The sequence below is a fragment of the Neovison vison genome, chromosome 1, assembly GCF_020171115.1.
Source record: "Neovison vison isolate M4711 chromosome 1, ASM_NN_V1, whole genome shotgun sequence".
NCBI lineage: Eukaryota > Metazoa > Chordata > Mammalia > Carnivora > Mustelidae > Neogale > Neogale vison.
In genome coordinates this window covers 180,745,567-180,768,528 of record NC_058091.1, presented here as the reverse complement: position 1 = coordinate 180,768,528, position 22,962 = coordinate 180,745,567, and positions in this window count along the sequence as shown.

The window sequence follows — 22,962 nt, the reverse complement described above, 5'->3', positions numbered from 1 at the left end:
AGCTGCCAGAAACTTGCAGCAGAGTGAATCATGTAGGGCTGTGGTGCTTTAGCCAGCATTTTTCTGTTTTAATTTATCAAGCCCAAGCTTGTTGACATGAAAGTGAATGAAATTGTTATACAGTGGGCTCTAAAAAGCCAGCTCAAGGGTTTAGTGCAAAAGAGCTCCGACAATAAATAACAAAGAAACTACAGGGAACGTTCTTTCTCCCAGCACCTGCTCTGTTGTTGGAGACGCACCAGCAATTAACTCAAATCCCAATATCAGTATCAACTGGAAAAAGGCCAATTCTTTGAAATATTATAGAGGCTGTATAATCTGTTGTAGATGATTATCAAAAGGCTAATCCTCAAAATAGTCATTTTAGGTTTTGATATGTGGGGCTGTATTTATTTGTTTACCAAATGTAATAAAATGACAGAAATGACAAAAGAATATTGATACTACTAGGAGAGTGGCTTTGAAGTCAGAGAAGGTTAATACCATCTTGCTTGAAAAAAATTATTTTGTAGTGACTTGTCCAAAAAGGAAAACAATGATATAAATCACTGAGTAGCATTCATAAATGAAATCCCTGCGTTTAGCAGAAGGATATAAATCAGGTTTTACAGTAAAAGCAAGCTTACTGCAATTTCCACTAGGGGGGAAAGAAAAAAAGATTAGCTGATTAGAGTAAGATGTAGCACATGTGCATTAAGGGGGAAAAAAATCGTCCTTGATGAAAGAGCATTTAACTGTTCTTACTTCTAGTCAATGTTTTGTACATACTGGCTTCTGATTAAATATCTTTCCCCTATTAAAGAATGTTGCATACATTAGGGACATATAAAGTATGATACTGTCTGTTGTCAGCTGAGGATGGGATAGCACAATGTTTCCATTACATATGCTTGGACCCCGTGGAACCTAGAAAAATATATGGTTTGTGAGGTCTATTCATCTGTGCCTTTACCCAAAGGATTTTATTGAATGTGCCACAAAAGTGTTTGTCAGTTACCCAGATTGGCCAGGTAGATGATTCCACAGAGCATGGCACTTACCTTCTCTATCAAGAAAGAGAAAACACAAATAAATACAGGTGATACAAATGCAAAGTGATAAATACTTCTACTAAAGTTAAGAATCTAGTGTAATGCCAGACTTCCCTTACCCTTTCTCTAATCTGTGAATTCACTCATACCTCAGCAAAAACATAAATTAAGTTCCATTTAGTTTTACAAGAATTTAGTCTTTATTTAAAAGAGTAAAATCGCATGATACTGTAACCCCGTTAAGTCTAGTCTGTTATGTTTATTATGCTATAATACATATGCTACAAATAAACCGTTAGGCCATTCCACACATCATTATTGAAAGTCATTTAACATGGCTATTAATATTATTTAATGATGGTAAAATACGAGGCTATTCAATTAACTTTGAAGAAAAATAAAACAATGATTAACATTTTTGAGAATGTATTATGTTCTAGGTATTTTGCTAATTGCTTTATATGCATTGCCAATTTGATCTTTAAATTGTCCTTACAGGGTAATTACTGCTATTCTCTGCATTTTACAGATGAGAAAACTGAGGGTTAGAACATTTAACTAATTTGATAGTGTTTACGTTTGATTTACTACCAGCAGTTATACTAATCTGAAAGAGTACCAACATTCGAAAAGAAAAGGTAAAATACTATTATTTGCACATAATATGATTGCATATGTGAAAAAAGAGAATGAACTAGATTATTACAAATGAAGACATGTAATATTTACATAGTCAATAAACATAAATTCTTATATGTAAATAAAAACATAATGGAAGAAAATATTTCAATCATAGTCCCAAGCAGTAACTTTATAAGGAATCTGGTGAAATTTTTTCATTATTAATTGAAAAAAATAACAGAAGCGTCATTAAAATGCAGCCTATCCTATTCCTAGAAATAAGGACTCAATATCATTAAGATAACAATCCTTTAAAAAACCACAAAAACAATAACAAACACAAAAAAATGCTATAGAATTTACGAAATGAAACCATGTGACAAGAGTAGCCTGGAAAATAAACATACAAAAATAGCTAGAAATAGTCCAAAGAAGAAAAATAAAGAGTTCTACCAGATAATAAAACATATGCTATAGCTCTGATTCCTATTAACTTAATAATGGCCCAGGAGTACACAGAAATATCAATGGAAGAGAATGAGTTCAGAAATCAGCCAGAGTACATATGAGAATTAGTATAAAGACAGCATCTCAAACCAGTAGGGTTAAAGATGAATTTTTTAATAAATCTGTTGTAATTATATCATTATTAAAAAACAGAAAGCCACATCTTCAAGTCACTCCTTGAATAAAAATACTCTCCAGATGGATCAGTGATTTAAAGTAAACAACAAAGCCATAAAAGTACTGGATGAAAACATGACCGAACTTATTAATAAATAAATAATATATTCCTCCCTTGGGGTGGCGATGAACTTTCTAGATAGACACAAAACTCAGAAACCATAAATTTGGTAATTTAAACAACACTTAAAACCTTTCAGCAAGGTCTAAGACATTATAAACAGAAGGCATTTAACAAACTAGAAATATATAATAGCAACTAACTTCATCAATTTTGAAAAAAAATCCTTAGAAATTGATTTTTTAAATAGAGAATAATCTAATACAAAAAAAAACCCCAAATAATAAGTGATCAAAAAGTGATGCTTCAGAAGAAAAAAAAGTAGGATATGAAACATTAACTTTCCTGATGTTGAAATACATACAAATTAAAGCAATGAAGGAAAAAAATGTATAGGTCTATGTACATTGTATATAATACTAATTTAAAATAAAAGTATGTATAATTATAAAAAATATAATAATTTAAAAATAGGAACAATTTAAATATCATTCAGTAGGAGATATGTTAAACAAGTTGTGGTATATCTATATAAAAACAATTGGGGTAGATTTAAATAATATAAAAGATTTTATCACCTAATCAAATACTTAAATCATTTTAAGATTGATAGCTGCCATAAAGTAAAATTTGAAAAGATGCTTATGTGTAGGAAAGTAGAATTACTTCCAGCTACAAATATTCAGAAAATGTGAGCCATCAAGAGTAAAGAGAATTTAAAGATAATGAGAATGAAAAGAAGGGGATTGCATTTCAAATTAAGAAATAATATGCCCAACTTGAGACTGCAGGCAATGAGGAAATGACAGTTTCGTGTGAACTAACCAGTTAGGTACAAGTAGGTTCTTTTCTGGGATCTATCGCATTTAAACCTCTCAACATGCCTTAGAGTTAAATATCATTATTCCTATTTTATTTTTTTCATTATTCCCATTTTACTTTTTTTTATTATGTTATATTAGTCATCATACAGTACATCATTAGTTTTTGATGCAGTGTTCCAAGATTCATTGTTTACATATAACACCCAGTGCTCCATGTAATACGTGCCCTCCTTAATACCTATCACTGGGCCAATCCATCCCCCCACTTCCCTCCCCTCTAAAATTCTCAGTTTGTTTCTCAGAGTCCACAGTCTCTCATAGTTCATCTCCCCCTCTGATTTCCCCCTCCCCTTCACTTTTCCCTTCCTTCTCCTAATATCCTCCATTGCTATTCCTTGTGTTCCACAAGTAAGTGAAACCATATAATTGACTTTCCCTGCTTGACTTATTTCACTCAGCATAATCTCCTCCAGTCCCATCCATAATATCCCACTGTGTATATGGACCACATCTTCTTTATCCATTCATCTGTTGAAGGGCATCTCGGCTCTTTCCACAGTTTTTCTATTGTGGACATTGCTGCTATGAACATTGAGGTGCATGTGGCCTTTTTCACTACATCTGTATATTTGGGGTAGATCCCCAGTAGTGCAATTGCTGGGCCATAGGGTAGCTCTCTTTTTAACTTTTTGAGGAACCTCCACACTCTTTTCCAAAGTGGCTGCACCAACTTGCATGCCCACCAATAGTGTGAGAGGGTTCTCCTTTCTCCACATCCTCTCCAACATTTGTTGTTTCTTGCCTTGTCAATTTTTGCCATTCTAACTGGTGTAAGGTGGTATCTCAATGTGGTTTTGATTTGAATTTCCCTGATGGCTGATGATGATGAGCATTTTTTCATGTGTCTGCTAGCCATTTGCATGTCTTCATTAGAGAAATGTCTGTTCATATTTTCTGCCCATTTTTTGACTTGATTATCTGTTTTTGGGGTGTTGAGTTTGAGAAGTTTTTTATAGGTCTTGAATATCAGTCCTTTGTCTGTAGTGTCATTTGCGAATATCTTCTTCCATTCTGTGAGTTGCCTCTTTGTTTTGTTGACTGTTTCCTTTGCTGTGCAGAAGTTTTTTATCTTGATGAAGTCCCAAAAGTTCATTTTCCTTTTTGTTTCCCTTGCCTTTGGAGACATGTTTTTTTTTTGTTTTTTTGTTTTTTTTCCAATTTATTTATTTTCAGAAAAACAGTATTCATTATTTTTTCACCACACCCAGTGCTCCTTGCAGGCCGTGCCCTCTATAATACCCACCACCTGGTACCCCAACCTCCCACCCCTCCGCCACTTCAAACCCCTCAGATTGTTTTTCAGAGTCCATCGTCTCTCATGGTTCACCACCCCTTCCAATTTACCCAAAAGAACATACCCTCCCCAATGTCCATAACCCTACCCCCCTTCTTCCAACCCCCCTCCCCTCAGCAACCCACAGTTTGTTTCGTGAGATTAAGAGTCAATGGAGACATGTTTTGAAAGAAATTGTTGAGGCCGATGTCAGAGGTTACTGCCTATGTTCTCCTCTAGGATTTTGATAGATTCCTGTCTCACATTGAAGTCATTATTCTGATTTTAAAAGTAAGAAACTGAGACTTGGAAACTTGCCTAGGTTCTTATAGTGAATAAAGATGACATTTAAATTGGGTTACCATGTTATATATTCTGTAACTTGGGACACTTTTGAGAATGAAAGGGACAGCAGGCTTAAACTCATTCTGTCGTGGTAAACAAGGGAGAAAGCCTACCCTACACTTGCACCGAAGTCTGTCTTTCAAGCTTACACTCAGGGCTCACTTATCTTCCCCAAGTAACCCATACCAAGTATTTTCATTTAAAACCTTTTCACGGGGACACCTGGGTGTCTCAGTGGGTTAGGCCTCTGCCTTTGGCTCAGATCATGATCCCAGGGTCCTGGGATCGAGCCCACATTGGGCTCTCTGCTCAAGAGGGAGCCTGCTTCCCCTTCTCTCTCTGCCTGCCTCTCTGCCTACCTGTGACCTCTCTCTCTTCAAATAAATAAATAAGTAAAATATTAAAAAAAAAAAAACTAACTAAAAACAAAAAACCTTTTCATGGAGCACATGGGGGTGCTCAGTCAGTTGAGCATCTGACTCTTGGTTTTGGCTCAGGTCATCATCTCAGGGTCCTGGGGTCCAGCCCTATGTGTAAGGCTTCCCCGACTCAGTGGGAGTCTGCTTCAGGTTCCTCTCCTTCTGCCCCTCCACTGCTTGCATATGCGTGCTCGCTCTCTCTCTCTAAATAAGTCAATCTTTATTTTTTTTTAATTATCACTTTCATATGACAGTGCTCTACCAAACATTGTTCTGTATCAAAATTCGGGGTGAATAAGCCCTGTTCACTCACCTGGCTGACGTCTCTCTCCACAAAATTGATATGCATAGTTTATATTACAGCCTTTCGCCCAGACACATCTTAAATAACCCAAACCTCAATGTTTCTAGTCTTGTCCTACAGTATTGTTCTATAGAACAATGGAGCTAACAACTTCAGAATTTGAATTCCACAGCATTTCTTCCTAGAAAACAAATTTTACTGCTGTTCAGCCTAAGCCTGATGTTTTGTAGATGAGGATTCTTAGTTGATTTATCATCATATTGTGAACAAATAAATGACATTATTAAGAATTATTTCCCTTTTGTTGGCTAAGAAATCATTGTTACCTCAAAGTGGTTATTTAGAATTGTGCACATTTTCAAAATATTTCCCATCAAATATATCTTTGTCAATGGACTCTATTGGTACCTATTATTTTTTCCCCCTCTTATGTTAATGCTGTCATCTTTATCTTTGCCCCCTTCTACCAATATTTTCCTCCTAGGCCCTGTGCATGTTTTCTTTTCATTAGGTATAGGACCATTATATGCACAGTCTGAAAAAGTGCCAGTAATTTTAAGGATAATTGTGTATATATGAGTAGTATTTATTAATTTATTTTATATGAGTAGTATTTATTTAAAATAACTATTATGTACTTCCTTTATACTTACAAGGTTTCCATGAATATATTCCATATGGAATATGAAATAGGGAATATATCCTATAATCTATCTATAGATAAAGAGATCCACACACAAACACACATATATAAAACAGCAAAGTCATGATAAATTATTATTTCATACCTTAAAATGTATTATAAGTTTTTGGAGGCCTAAATATATTTGGAATTTTCCTTTGCCTCCTTCTTGCCAAATATGTTTTATTGTTATTGTAAACAAACTAATTTGGGCCACTCATATACCTGATTAATGCAATGGATATTTTAAGAAATGTCAAACCCAAACATTTGTATAGAGACTATAAGTAGTAGTGTTAGCTGGACCTTGCCATTCAGGTCCTTCCAGCTGGACTAAGAATCAAACTGACATATAGCAGATTAACAGGAGAAAATTAAATTCAATAGCTTGTGTATGGGAAGGCCACAAAGACATGGACCAGACATATTTGGTCAACATGAAGTTTCTATGAGCTAAGGACAGGGGTATGGTCTGAGGATACAAAAGGGAGAAAGACTATGAGCAAGAAAGTAAAAGGAGATGTTTAGGGAAAAAAGGTTGCCCTGTTATGTAGAAGAGTTTCTTAGGTAAAGACAGACCTCTGTTAATAGCTCCCTTGCCAGTATAGATAGGAGGTTTAGGGGGGAGGTAAGGAGCCTTTCCTGAATTTGCTGGGTTTTGTTTGCTTTTTACTCAAAATAAAATTCATGCCAGAGAAGCCCATCTTGGGGTGGCCTGCCTTTCTCCCTTTCTTCCTTCCTTTCTTCTTTCTCTTTCTTTCCTTCTTTCTTTCTGCCAACAAATTGGCCAATGCTTTGTGACAGGCACATTGCAGGTGAAGTCAGTACAGAAAAGTAAACAAGAGAAGACTACTGATCTCATCAAACTCACCTTCTAGTAGGAAGAAATACGAGTAAATTAAGTACGTGCTGATCGTGTAAAGTCCTCTGAAGAAATCTTCTTTTTTCAGAGGAAGTAAAATAGACATTTTTGGATCAACCAAAGGTGAAAGAATCTTTTTGCCAGTAAATCTACCTTTAAGAAATACTACAATTTGTACTTCAAGATGAAGGGAAATAATACCCAGATGTAACAAAAGGATGAAGAACTCTGGAAATGGTAACTATGTGGCCAAATATAAGAGAATATCTTTTCTTAAATTTCTTTAAAAGGCAACAGCCTTGTGAACATTCATTTATAATGAGAATCTTGGTAGATTATAGATAGATGATAATTTCCTCAATCTGATAAAAAACATCCATGAGAGATGGCAACTAACATCATACTTGTCTTCAATGAAAAACTGAACAATTCCCTCAGAATCAGAATAAGGGAAGGATATGTGCTATCACCAACTTTTAATTGATTCTGTTCTCCAAGCCCTATCCATTGCAGTTGGAGAAAAAAATAAATGGAAGGCAGAAAGACCAGGATGGAAAAAATAAAACTGTCTTTATTTGCAGATGACTTGATGTTTACATTAAAAAATTCTAACATACCCATCAAACAAACTACTAGCCAAATTAATGAATTTAGCAAGGACACAGGATAAATAGTCAATGCATTAAAAAATCTATTTTATTTCAATATACTAGCAAGGAACAATTAGAAAATAAAACTTAAAAATACTATACTGTCACTGTGTAACAAATTACTGTTAATATAATGGCTAAAAACTCTAATAGACATATATTATCTCATGTAGTTTCTGTGCATCAAGACTTTGGGAACAACTGATTTGGATGATGCTGGGACAAGGTCTCTCAAGAGGTTTCAGTCAGGATGTCAGCCACCACAGCAAAAAAGATTAAGGCAGAAATCACAGTTTCATTTCTAATTAAGCCTGGGAAGTCCTGCTCAGCCATCCCTGACATGTCCTCTTGGTCACACAGGTTAGCTCTATCTGGTAGGGGATGCCTACACACTGGCAAACATACCAAGAAGTGAAAATCTACTGGAACTTCCTTGGAGGTGGACAAAATCAGATACCATTTCTTGTCGCCCTCCCACCCACCAGTTTTTTTTTAAAGTATAGAAATAAACAAAACGTGTGCAAGACTCCTCACCAAAAACCAAACACAACATTGCTTGGGGGAAATCAAAGAATTTCTAAACAAATAGAAAGATATGCTATGGGAATGAATTGGAAGCCTTAATGATGTGAAAGTGTCACTTCTCCCCCAAGTTAATGTGTGATACAAGTCCAATCAAAACCTAATCAGAATTTTTTATGTAGAAGTTAAGAAGCTGTTTCTAGAATTTATATGGAAGTGCAAAAAGAAAAAAAAAAAACTAAAATACACTTGAAAGATAATTGGAGGAAATACACTATCTGTTTGTAAGAATTATTACAAAGTTGTAGTACACATCAAGAAAGTGGTGGACAAATAAGAACAAAGAAATAATTCAATGAAATAGAGAATCCAAAAAAATATGTATTTTCGAACTGGTCTATTTGTTATTTAACAATACACCAAGGCAATTTCATGTGGAAAAAACCTCTTTACACAAATAGTGTGGAACTACTGGATAAATGTATGAAGGGAAAATAAGTCTTGACTCTGTCCCCTATTTCATATGATACAAAAAATCAAGATGCATTATAGACCTGAATGTAAAAGCTAAAACAGTAAGGTTTCTAGAGGAAAACATAATAGAATATCTTTGGGGCTTTGGGGTAGGCAGTGACAAAGTAGAAGAAAATAAATACCTACCATAAAAGAAAAAAAGGAATAGAAAATTTGACTTCACAATTGAAACCTAAAAGCATGGACTTAATAAAAATACAAGCCTCAGACTAAAAGAAATAGACTTGAGTTTAGACTGTATCAAGAACTATTAAAACTCAGTTTAATAACAATAGATAAGAAATGGACAAGGGGTACCTGGGTGGCTCAGTGGGTTAAAGCCTCTGCCTTTGGCTCAGGTCATGATCCCAGGGTCCTGGGATCGAGCCCCACATCAGTGCTTCCTCCTCTCTCTCTGCCTGCCTCTCTACCTACTTATATCTCTGTCTGTCAAATAAATTAAAAAAAAAAAAAAGAAATGGACAAAAGCTTGAACAGGTTTTTGTCACGTGTCTTCACAGAAGACATGTGAAAGGCCATAAAGCACATGAAAACCTCAAAATCATTGATTGTCAGACAAACACAAATCAAAACTATAATGAGATCCTACAGCATACCCTCTAGCCTTAATTTAATGACTAAACTAAAAATACTGGCATTATCAATGTATTCATGTTTGTGGAACAACTTGAATTCTTGGTGGAGGGGGGTATAAAATGGTGCAACCAATTCAGAATACAGTTTAATATTTTGCTTATATTTACCGTACATTTATCATACAACCAGTCAATTCCACTTCTAGGAATTTACCCAGGAGAACAACATATGTCCCCAAAAAGACTGTGCTTAAAAGTTTATAACAGTTTTACTCATAACAACAAAAAAACTGGAAATAGTCCAGATGTCTATCAACAGAAGAATGAGTAAACATATTGTAGTTTAGTCACAAAATGGAATACTAATCAGAAATTAATAAAAGACACAGAACAACATGGATGAATCTTAAAAACATTAGAATGAGAGAACAAAGATATGAAAGAATACATGCTGTATGATTCAGTTTTATACGCAGTTTACTAACAGGGAAAACAAATGCATGGTGGTAAAAAGTGGAATGGTGACTGCCTATGAGAGGTGGAGTTTGGTGAACTGGATGGACATGAGGGGATTTTCTGGTAAAAAGTGATGAAAAAGTGGTGGAAATGTTGTCTGTCTTGATTGGAGTATTGTTTATATTGATAGATACCTTCTTCAGAATTCAGGATCTCTGCATTTCATTGTATGTAAAGTATACCTCAATTTTTTTTTTACATAAGAAATAAATGAGAAAGATAAACCCAATTAGGAAATCATTGTGAAAATTCAAATGAGAGATAATGGTACCAGTGGAGGTGGTGGAAGTAGTTGGATGGAAGACATGAATTGGAAGATACAGAAAAGAATTGCTTGTAAACTGGGTGTGAGGATGAAGAAAAAGAAAGGAATCAAGGATTACAAAGGTGAGAAAAGGCATCCTCTTTGGGAAGTTTTGCCAAAGCTTTTCTTTGGTAGTTCAGCATGCCTTCTATCAATCTTTCTACATTTTCCTCTGTTCATCTTTGTTTGAAGGGAGCTCACCATTTCCTTATTTAGAAAGTTAGGGCAACTCTTTGACCCAGTTGCCCTTAAGTCCCTTCCTCCACCTTCCCCTGCTTTGTTCTTTGTCATATCTTGGAGGGTTGCTGCTCTTCCATTCAAGCTGTGTCTCAGGCTGCTTGACAGATGACTTCTGGTTGTGTTGGCCAATGCAAGAACTGTAGGGTGATTACAGCTTACGAGGAAGAGAAAGACCAGAAGTTTTCTCCCCCTCTCTCTCCACGGGAGCATGTGTGCAACAACAACCACAATAACAAATGGCTGTGTCTCATTCATGGCTCCAGCTTCCCAGGAGTTGACTCCTGCCCCTAGGCTCTCCTAAACTTCCATTTACCTCTTTAGTCCAGCAGCCTTGTAATGGCTCCTGTGGTTGCAAATTTGTGAGATGCTGTGCATTCTCGTTGGTTTTTAGGCATTACCATCAGTCCTATGCCAAATTTCTTCTATTAACCTTCTTCTGTTTAAAAATTGTAGTCTGATTTCTGTTTCCCTGGTTCAGCCTTGACCAGGAAAGAAACAGAACAATAGTGGGACCTAGGAACTTTCAAGATGGGCTCCAATTTGCTTATGGTCTTGCTTATTGTGGGTTGGTGCTCATAAGCTTGAAAAACTCAACTGTTACATTTTTGTAGGAAATGTCAACTTAATAATAACAACATCCCCTTTGCCTTCAGGGATGTTGTAAGCAGCATTTTGGGGATCTAATTTTTCTCCTTAACATGTATAATAATTGGCTTAGTGCTTTGCTCAAAATAAATGTTCCATAAACACTAGCCATCATCACCTTCAAAGCTTCTTGTACTACTATTCTTCAGTAAGCTATTCTCTGGAATTCTGTAGTCCCGAGGAAAATACACTCATAATTAACCTCAGACTTAAGGGTTCATGTACAAACGATTATGTTAAGAATATGATTTAATGAACCTTACATAAGGAAGAGAGAGAAGTTTCCTAATGGACTAAAAATGTACTTGCTTCAAAATATGTCTAAAGGTTTGAGATGATGAAAAAGTTCTGGCAATGGACAGTGGTGACGGTGAGATAATATTGTGAAAGTACTGAGTGCAACTGAAGCGTACGTTGAAACAGGTAAAATGGGAAATTATATGTTGTACACACTTTACCATAATTTTTAAAAGTGACAAAAAAATAAGCCTACAGAAAGCAGAAAATATGGGATTTGGGGATGTCTGACAAATGTATTTTTAAAGATTATGATTTAAAAATATGTCTGTACAAATGTGTGTTAGTCTGATGTTCTTAATTTCAGAGCATAACAACAGAGAAAATGTACAGGAAAATGAGGCATAGTTTATTTCTTTTCCACTTCTACCATCTGTTCACATTAGCCACAAAGAAACACCCTTATAAAATTCATTAAACTACCAAGATATAATTCAATGTGGTAATAAGTCTTCAACACAATGTACACAATTGCCAAATGACTATGGCAATGACATCATTGTAATGGTCATAATTACATGACAATTCAGATATTTGATCATTCAAAACATCAGTAAAGTAACTATTCTTCTTTTTTGTCAGCCTCTAAATACCTCTATTCATTCTTTATTCAAGAATCTGTGGCTTTCTGGGAAGAGGTAGAAACCCAATCCACCAAAGATGGAGACAAAGCTAGGAGAGGGGGAGGAGGCTAAGGTTTTGAGGGACGGCAGGAAAAAAAAAACCCTGCACCACGCACTTGGAGAGGCGTGGGGGAGATGAATGTGCATGAAGCCAGCCTAATTATTGGAGAGTGAAAGGTCATCAAAATCAATTTGCAGCATGATGTACAAAGGTCATTATCAGACTCAGATTTTCTCTGCCCATTTAAAACACAATAAAAATAAAGTGAGTGCTTTAATAACTATGATTAGTAAAGAAAAAAGCATATCATCGAGCCATCTGTTTAAATATTTGTGCTACCTTAGTTTTACTCAAAACAGCATGAAAGATGAGCAGTGCAGAGATTTTTTTTTCTTCTATTTGTTTGCTTTTAAAATCCTGACATTTTCTCCACTGGTTGCTGAGATTTATAACACAGATGAAAGAGCTCCTCTAAAATTACTGCCCTTTGAAATCAATAGCACAGTATTTGTAACGACTTTCTTTTTATTAGAGAGCACTTCATTATTATTTTTATTATAATTTTATGGGACAGTCTGGAACAGAATTCATCATTCACTTATTTGAAGTATCTCACTTACTCAGTGGCACAGATGGCCTGATCTGAGGAGATTTAATCACCCTGTGTTAGGGCCGCCTTGATGCTAAGGAAATGCAAACCATGAGAGAGACAGTAAGAAATGAGTACAACAATAACGTTATCTTAGGTGCCATTTAAAACTCTCTGGAAGCCAATTGATTTGAGAACTTTGGAAGTTTTAGTTATAAAGCTGGATCTTTTTCCCTTTCCCTCTAAAAATTAAGATCACGATACTACTGTATGGGGCAGGGCTTTTGAAGTTTGTAACTATCGTCAAAAAATACCTTTTACATTAAGACTCAGCATACACACACATAAATATTCATGTGTGTCCTGAAATTTAAGACGCAGTCTTTGTCATATAATATGGGAGTCACTGTGCTTTTTTTCTAATCGAATTTTTTTTTTTTTTTTAATGCCAGTCATCATCCAGTAAACTTTCTAATAAATAGCCTGGGTCCTTATATGAAAAACAGATTCAAGATGCTTTTTTGTGTTTTAAGTGAAATAATGTGAGTGAGTGCTTAGTACAGTATCTGGCCCGTGGTAGACGCTTGATATTTATAGCGGTTACTGTGAGAAATGTCCCGAATGTGTTTTGTGACCTACTCTAGTTTAAAGCAACCAGGAATGCTCTGTCTATAGAACTGGCTTCTTCTGAAATTTATTCTTTTCTATTTTTTTTGTCCTGTCTTCAATCCAACTACCTGGTTCTGAAAAATTAACCAAATGACTTGATATTACAGAAGACCTAGAGTGGCAGACAGGAAAACCACAAACATGAAGGAGAGATATCAGTGGAAGACTTACATTTCCTTTCTCTTCTCTGCTTCCTGGCTCTTTCACTTATTAGATCTTAACTACATAGTCTGATATAGGCAAAAAGTTAGAAGTGTAAATTCCATAAAATTGCACCTTTATAAAAGAGTTACAAAAGTCAGTAAACTGTGACCACAAAAAAAGACAAAAAAGGCAAAAAAAAAAAAAAAAAGGGAAGGTACAGAAAAGTAGAAACACATAGGGAAGAAAATGAGGATTTCTTTAACTTTTGACGACATGTTATATTATTCACTTAATTTTCAGAAACCTGGAAGGAAACTTTTGAAGTCTTTCAGCTAACTAAAGTATCATATTTATTCAATAAATACATATTTATTGAAATCCTATGTTTCTACTACAAGAGAGTCTAAGTTTTATACATGTTTCATTATTTTGGTTAAGAGAGGAATTATCCTTTCTAAAAATTTTTTTAAAAGATTTGATTTATTTGACAGATCACAAGTAAGCAGAGAGGCAGACAGAGGGAGGGAGGGAACAGGCTCCCTGCTGAGCAGAGAGCCCAATGCAGGGCTTAATCCCAGGACCCGAGACCATGACCCGAGCTGAAGGCAGAGGCTCAACCCACTGAGACACCCAGGTGCCCCTCCTTTCTAAAATGTTAAATTTTATGTCTTACCTATGGTAAACTAACCAAAAATCAAGAAATTGGAAACATACTGCTTATGAAATTTCCTGAAACTTATTCTTTTAGGTGAGGGTAAGAATCTGAAAACCATGGTACCATGAACATTGAGCCAGGCTAAGAAAACTTTAATCTGGATCACCACCACTGAGAACCAGGCGAAGAGCGTTTTTAGGGAGATCAGTAAACAAAGATCAGAACGAGGCAGTAAAAGTCAGTGGGGAAGACAACAAAGTGTGCTTCCTTTTCTATGCGGAATCATGTCATTTCCATTCAGTGGATGAAAACATACATTTTCTCATTGCCCTTTGTGATGGATGAAACGCCTGTGTCTCCCCAAAATTCCTCTGTTGAAGCCCTAACCACCAATGTGATGAGCTTGGAAATGGGGCCTTTGGGAGGTGATGAAGTTTACATGAAGTAAACTTCATGACACCTGGGACCCCCATGACACATGGGATTTTCATCCTTATAAGAAGACAAAGAGAAAAGAAACCAGAGCTCTCTCTTTCTCTGTTGTGTGAGGACCCAGCAAGAAGCTGGCTGTCTGCAAGCCAGGAAGAACTCTCTCCAGGAACTGAATCTGCCAGCACCTCTATCTTGGACTTCCTACCTCCCCAACTGTGAGAAATAAATGTTTGTTGCAAGCCATCCTGTCTATGGTATCTTGCTGTAAGAACCTGGATTGATTTGCACATCTTTAGTATCTGGTACTTGATAATTGTTCAAATGTTATTTATTTAGCTTGAGCCATAAACCTGTGAGGTGTGTTCTCTACACTGACCTCCATAATGACAGGAAAGTAGTGACAGAAATTTACAAAAAAGATGGTGGAGCCAGCCAGAAGTGTGCTGTTGCTGGTGAAGCAGTGGGACTTCATTAGGCAGAAATGCCGTATTTGCAGAAGCACAAAAGTATAGGTAGGAAGGGGAAACATCAAGCATTTTTCTAATTATTAGTCTTTATTTTTATAGTCCTATTTTTGCCCGAAGTTGCCATTCTGAATCCTCAAGTCCTCATTTTAAAAATGCACGTTAATAGAAATTCCAGCATAAGCTTCCGTTTATAGTACACTGCTTGATGAATGTGGGGTTGATTCAATTAAATACTACTGACATAGAGACTTTCAACACTGAAGCCCAATTACAGGGATGAAATGATCACGAGAGGAGACTCATGGGACAGTTCCTCAGATGCTTCCCCCCCCCTCGGCTAAACTGAAGACTGAATTTCTTATGGTGACGATCTGATGAATAAGAATTCTGAGATAGAAATAGTGTACAGATGAAAGTGAGCTCCTCTCCATGGCTGTGCTAGTACCACCCCCCATGGCTAGTGACTTGATCACAAAACGCAGGGGTCACATTCAGCAGAAAAGTCTGGGCCAAGCACCAACGTTCATCCACTGTGGTATTTGTGATGTTAGGCACCCAGGCTCTGAAAGCCAAACCGCCTGGGTTTGAATCATGACTCTGTTCCATTTCATTGACTGTGGCAGCCGTGTCTGTACTTCCTCATCTGGAAAATAGATACACAACGTCTCGCAAGGTTGTCCGGAAGATCGAATGAGATCATCCAGGGAAGCCCTAGATCAGGCCGATCTCTTCTACTTCTTGGACCTAGAATTTCCCACTTCAGAAAAATGCTTGAGAAGAAGGCATTGCAGACCCAAGAATTAAAAGGAGAGCAGGAAACTATCTAGTCCAAGGGAAAGACAGAAAAACTCAGAAGGATTAAAATCCCTGCCTGGATCCCACAGTTGTCATTAAAAGTCAAAAGCCAAAGACCAACTCTTCTGATTTTCCAGGGTGGTCCCCCAAGCACTTTTGCACATGGCCTCCACCAATGAGGAACGCTTCTCCACATGCTGATGAGACGAGTCAGTCACACTGCATAGACTCTCTTCCCTTCCTGCTTGCCCATGTCTAGCCTACACCACTGTTCAGACCACATTTTTTACTGTCAGCACTTTCAAGTTTTTCTAAGGCATTGTTGTCATCTTAAATTCTGCCCAAAGCCCATCAAATCTGAAGTCAGCAATTCTCTGGCCATAATGAGGCATTTAATTAATATTGTTGTAAAATGGGCTTTCCCATTGGCGTAGAGACGAAGCAAGTCAGTGTCCTCACTGAGGAAGGATGTGTGTGCAGAGCTGCTCCCTGCATCTGACCTTTCAAACCAGGCCACCACACGGCTTCCTAAATGTGTTTTCTAGTCCTTCTCAGTTCTGACTTGTTGGTGAGCCTGCCCTGTGAGACTAAAATCTAGTTTATGGGAACACATGTAAAGGTTTAGGAACTCTGTCACATTTCCTGATTTTTTTTTTTCTCTGTTGGCAGATGGATTTTAATTGTCACAAGTTTCTTCACGAAAATTTAAAAGAAATAATAATACCTGTGTACCTTTGCTTTCCTCGCAGCCCAGTTTTCTTACTTTGGTGAGTAGCTTTAAAAAGGGGTAAAGAACACGTTTCGCTAGAAAACAGTTGTTTCAGTACAATAATTTGCGCTTTATGTCATATTATAGTGCTGAGTATAAATTTATCTTTGAACCATGTTTTATTAACTTTTCCCCCATAGAGTTACATCAAAAGACTCTCTAAATAAATGATGTGCTCAGCCTGCTAGTTCTTATGTGCATACCAATTACTTCTAGTGGTTTCAAAACACGTAGTCAGTACTTTAAACAACCATGATAATATCACAAACTAAAATATTCAACATCTCCATCTCGGTATGCTGTCACCAGGCAGACGACGATTAGAATTGGTAATCAGTTTCACTGCTGGTAAGCTGAGTGGCACGGTGCATTTTATATCCATGCTTATGTCAAACTCAATTAACATTCTAACACAGTATATTCCAAAGACACTGACCTAATCTCAGTGAACAATGCATTTATTTATTTCACGTTAAAAGCTCTTACATTTTATGAAGTGTTCTTAAAGCGAAGATACTCATTGTCATGATAATATTTAAGTCGGAGCTTCTGAAGAAATGCAGAAACAAACATACTTACTTTAAAATTCCTAGTGTAAGTGATGCATGCCATTACTATGGAAGGTAAAAGGAACTCACCAACTGTAAATCTTCAGAATTTTAAAATTATATAAAGATTCTATCTCCTTACAAATAACATTTTAACCCACTGAGACACCCAGGCGCCCCAACATTTTAAATAGCCTGTGATTTTCTTTTCTTTGTATACCCTAGCAACAGAACAGTTGAAATGGGTTTATTGAAGAGGGAAATTTCAGGTCATGTTTATATGTATTTACCTACTTATTTATTTATATACTAGTGTCATCTCCAGTTATTAATGCAGAAGCCAATTAACAGAATAGGGTTCATACATACAATAAAAAACTATACTAAGATCTATACAGATAGGTGTAGACATATATGTTTGTGTGTATGGTACATCTGGTACCTTCCTCTCTCCGTTAACAACGTATTAATAGTACATAATAAGCTTCACATGTGAGATTAGTTATTCAGAATAATAATGAGTAAATAATCAGAAATTTTAAAAACCAGGAATTTTTCAGGGAAAACCGTCAGTGCAATGGTACTGATAGGAAGTTTCTATTGAGTATCAACTGTTAAAACTGGGGAAAGACTTTGCCAACATGATGGCAGAACATCTGGATAAAAAAATGAATGGTGCTCTTAGATTACCCATCTGTTTTGTCTACACAGTATGAATAGACATAGACTAAGAAACACTGGGCCAGTTAGCACAGTATAGATAAACCATCTCAATATTTAAAGTTATTTCGGAGTTAACATCTGGATAGTGGAACATTTTTTTTTCTTCACATCTGTATGTTTGTACTTTGCAGAGACACAGCCCTGAGATACAAGATTACCGCTGCGTTTCTTTTTAAAAAGTTTGCCATTTATAGTTCATTAGATATTATCTTCTTTTAATCATACTTGATGAAACCACATGGTGTGATAACCCATATCAATGAAAAGCCAGAGAGATGAAAATTAAAATCTTGTATTTCAGAATAAATTTTATTGAACATTTATGGAAAGGAAATGGAAAGACCAATATTGAACATAAGGATAGCATTTCTCTCCAAACATGTTTCCCTAGCTGAGTCAGTATTTTGAACCTGGCCGTGACAGCTGGAATTCAGAGATGTTTCCCACTTGGGGGGGGGGGTGAATGTTTAATCCCATATAGAAAGGGTGTTTTTAGAAGAGGATGAAGACAGAGTTCCTTGAACTTTGATTTTTCTCATGTTCTTGAGGCCTTATCATTTTTAGACTCCAGCTGAAGAATCCAGTCTTACAAAGTAGGAGAGTATAGTGTACTTAGTGACAGTAGGTTGACCATCTAGAGGGAAGAAGAAATGCTCTGTCATGATTTCCTCTGCAATTTCTTTCATTTTTTTTCTTACAAATATGGCTACATTAAAATAAATTGTTTTTCTAAAAAGTCATTGCTAGATGAGAGAAATTCTGATCTCATTTCTTTATGTGCCTTAAAAAATGCTAATTCTATGTAGGAAAAAAAAATATATTTAAAATTTAACACCAGGAAAAATATTCTTTGTCATCCACCACTCCCGCGCAGGAAGGGGAAGAAAAATCTCTCTTTTATTTCTTGTTCGGTAGTGACATTTCTGATGAAAGCATTTGTTTCAGCCAATTTATTTTTGTAGCAAGTCTGATTTTATGTAGCATCACATGGCTCCGTTCAATTGACATCTTTTTTGGTGTGAGCGGGCACATTTCCAGAATAAAACTAAGGCCCAACTTGGGAACTGAATGCAGGTGTCTTCTACTGTACATTTAAAATGAAGAAGATCCAGGACACACTGCTCAAAACATTAGCATGAATCTCATGTAAATCCAAAGCTGTTCACCTGGCAGAAAGGTAACACAACCCTATACTGAACCCACTCCAGCAGAAGATTTTATTGATGCAATGGCCTGGGGTACCTTGGGCTGCTCTACCCATAAAAAATAATAATTAAGCTATGGAATGCATTGCACTCCACAGCTTAGCACCTGAACTAAGCTCAGAGCACTGATTAATACTTCTATTTATGTGTCTTGTTTTCTGTTGTTGAGGAATGTACCTACAGGCCATCCATTCATTTCCATTTTACTTGTATTACTACCTCTATTAAAAAGGAATCAGAAAGCAAAGCAAAGATACAGATGTAGTGAAAAGAAGGGCCATCTGTACCCCAATGTTTATAGCAGCAATGGCCACGGTCGCCAAACTGTGGAAAGAACCAAGATGCCCTTCAACGGACGAATGGATAAGGAAGATGTGGTCCATATAAACTATGGAGTATTATGCCTCCATCAGAAAGGACGAATACCCAACTTTTGTAGCAACATGGACGGGATTGGAAGAGATTATGCTGAGTGAAATAAGTCTAGCAGAGAGAGTCAATTATCATATGGTTTCACTTATTTGTGGAGCATAACAAATAGCATGGAGGACATGGGGAGTTAGACAGGAGAAGGGAGTTGGGGGAAATTGGAAGGGGAGGTGAACCATGAGAGACTATGGACTCTGAAAAACAATCTGAGGGGTTTGAAGTGGCGGTGGGGTGGGAGGTCGGGGTACCAGGTGGTGGGTATTATAGAGGGCACGGATTGCATGGAGCACTGGGTGTGGTGAAAAAATAATGAATACTGTTATACTGAAAAAAAGAGCGCAATGAAGTTTCTTTTGTCATAAAACAATAGGAAGGCCTATCTCCTGACTATGTCTTTTAGATTGAAATCATCTACGGTTAGTTGTATTTTTATTTGAAGCTGCTAAGCCGGAGTCATGCTGATTCCCTGGGAACAGGAGGTGGGGTGTGAATAACACAGCATCTCAACCTCCCATGAATCCAGGGAATGCCTCACCTTAGTAGGACTCAACGTCCCCACAGGCCTGGAGATCCCTGGGTCTGGAAGCTGTCTTCCCCAGATAGCTTCTGTCAAGAGCTGAGATTTAAAATTCAGACTGCCTGGCACCCTCACACTCTTTTTGTATTCACACTAGCAGTAGTGTCATGCCTACCTTGTAAGCAACTGGAATAAAAGCCCACCTTGGACCTAGCAGACTGCCCAGAGTCCTTAGTAGAGCCCTCAATACAGCATGGGAAAGAAGGGGTCTGCAAGGCTTTTCTCTTCTTCATGATCCTTGCTTAAAAAATTTCCCTTATAATCCATATCATACAGCCTGGTGGAATTTTTTTCCAAGTTCTGCTCCATGGCAGATAGCAGTGATATAGAAGGCTGTCTTACCTGATAAGTCTTGCTTTGGAAAGCAAACATGTTCTCTCCTAGTCCAGTTCTAGACCAAGTGCAGGTCCAGGGTGGGGTGGGGGAGGTGGGGTGCAACAGATAAGCTTCCATATCGCTTCTTTTTTTTTTTTTTTTTTTTTAAGATTTTATTGATTTATTCGACAGAGAGAGATCGCAAGTAGGCAGAGAGGCAGGCAGAGAGAGAGAGGAGGAAGTAGGCTCCCCACCAAGGAAAGAGCTTGATTCGGGGCTTGATCCCAGGACTCTGGGATCATGACTTGAGCCGAAGGCAGAGGCTTTAACCCACTGAGCCACCCGGGCGCCCCTTCCATGTCACTTCTGAAGGGTAAGGATTTCAGCCAAAATTCCAGTCTGGCTCATCTGCGTTGTTGAAGTCTGGTGCTTGTCAAGAATAGAATGGAGTTGCCAGCAGGGGCTCCAAAGGAAGCTGAGCAGAATGGCAGAAGCCAAACATTTTAGTCCAACAAGAGTGTGGAACAGGAGGTCTGCAGTAACTAAACAGGAAGGTAGAGAATGAGAGTCAGGGAGCAAGACTTGTCAGCATCAAGAAATGGTGACTCTCCCAGAAAGCCAGGCCTAAGACCAACAGATCCTTAAAAAGAAACACAACAAAAGCAAACAAAACAATGCATAAATCGCCAGGCAGAGAACTGATTGTGGTTTTAGGACAGGGGCATTACTGGCAACTTAATGGCTGGTGGGTTTGAAAGCAATAATGAAATGTGCTGGATTCTGACATCTACTATCTAAATACAGTCTGCCCATTTCTTCCAATTATTAAGAAAGTCCCAGGGGGAAAAAATGGAAGCAGCCTCTCAAGGCAGTGTGACCGTCTGTCCCAGTTTGGTGAGACAATGGCACATTTTGTCTTTGTCCTAGTATAATTAGCAAGAGAATCTCCTTTCATTCTAAAAAAGAGTCCTAGTTTCAATGACAAACTTTATGGTCACCCTCACTTAGAGGGCTCCGATTGGGAAAAAGAGGGAGGAAATACGGATGAAGCCAGGCTTCATCCATTTATTCAACAAATATATATTGATCAGTTGCTCCGTGCCAGGCTGTGGGGATACGTCTATAAATTTGATAGCCGCATCTGCTCTCCTCACAGAGCCAGCCAGGTAACAGGGAAGATAAATAGCTAAAAGGAAAAGTAAATACCGGACATAGTCTGATTAAAATTAATTTCATAAAGGACAGCTAGGGGGCGATTAGAGAGTGATACCCGAAAATAACATAAATATTCCAGAAACATGAAATCTGAGAAATAAAAGCTGTAGAAAATAGGACGTATTACGGACCTCCTAGCTCTGGTAGTGAAACGGATATCACATCCTCTGTTTTCACTCCACCTCTAACTTGATAAGTATGAGTACATGAAAATTCCTTTTAATAGATCTAGGACCCATTTAATCTGTCAGGCTGTCCACCTACCAATATTTATTCCTGTAATGCTCGGGACACCGCACCTGCTGGGCATGGAACTAGCTAAGGGACCTTAACTTGATAGAGTTGAGCTGGTTGAGCTCCAGGTAGTTCAGATTATCCCAAATCCTTTACAGACTAGCATTACTCAATACCTAGAGGTCAAACTAAATCTATGCATTTTTTTAAAAGATTTTATTTATTTATTTGACAGAGAGAGAGAGAGAGATCACAAGCAGGCAGAGAGAGAGGAGGAGGCAGGCTCCCTGCCAAGCAGAGAGCCCGATGCGGGGCTCGATCCCAAGACCGCGAGATCAGGACCCAAGGTGAAGGCAGAGGCTTAACCCATTGAGCCCCCCGGGCGCCCCAAAAGCTATGCATTTTTTGGAAGTAGTTTCTATATGAATTTTTTTTTTAAATAATTGATGTCACCATCATGAAAAAATAAAACCATAAATTTTTTAAACATCCTTTTCTTGGTCTACATCTCTCTTTTTTGTGTTTAAGAACACAAAATGCCACGTGTGCATGGGCTGGTATGTATTTTTGTGCTTAACAACTTGGAGTCTATAGTTCCAGCTCTAGGAACCAACATCCAGGCTCAGACTTCCTTCACTGGAATTTCCTGGCACTCTCTTGATCCATTCCCTTTGGTCTCCTGCTGCCTAGGAGAGCAGTCAGTACACCCATATCTTTTACCCAATTGGTGGCCCCATGAGGTCAGAGAAGGACCAGCTATTCCTCTATCACCATCCCCCCATTGTGGTCTCATTAAGAGCATGCAGCCTATCTCCTCATCAGCCTCTACCTACAGGCCACACGCTTTTCCTCCTGTAACAATATCCCACAGAGCCAGAGTCTCGAAGATCTCTTGAAGTAGAAGTAGAACTTATGAATAGCCCACACTACCATTGGTAAATGCTACTATTAAAGGAAAAAAAAAAATCCACGGGTAACTAAAGCTCCTTCAAAAAGGGAAGGAATTATTGTTTAGACTGAATTGAGTACATAACTATATGATAAACCCCTTGGTATGAAAGAAAAAAATTACATGTGTAAAGAGAGAGATTTTCCAGTCTGACTACTTCTAAAAGACCTCTTA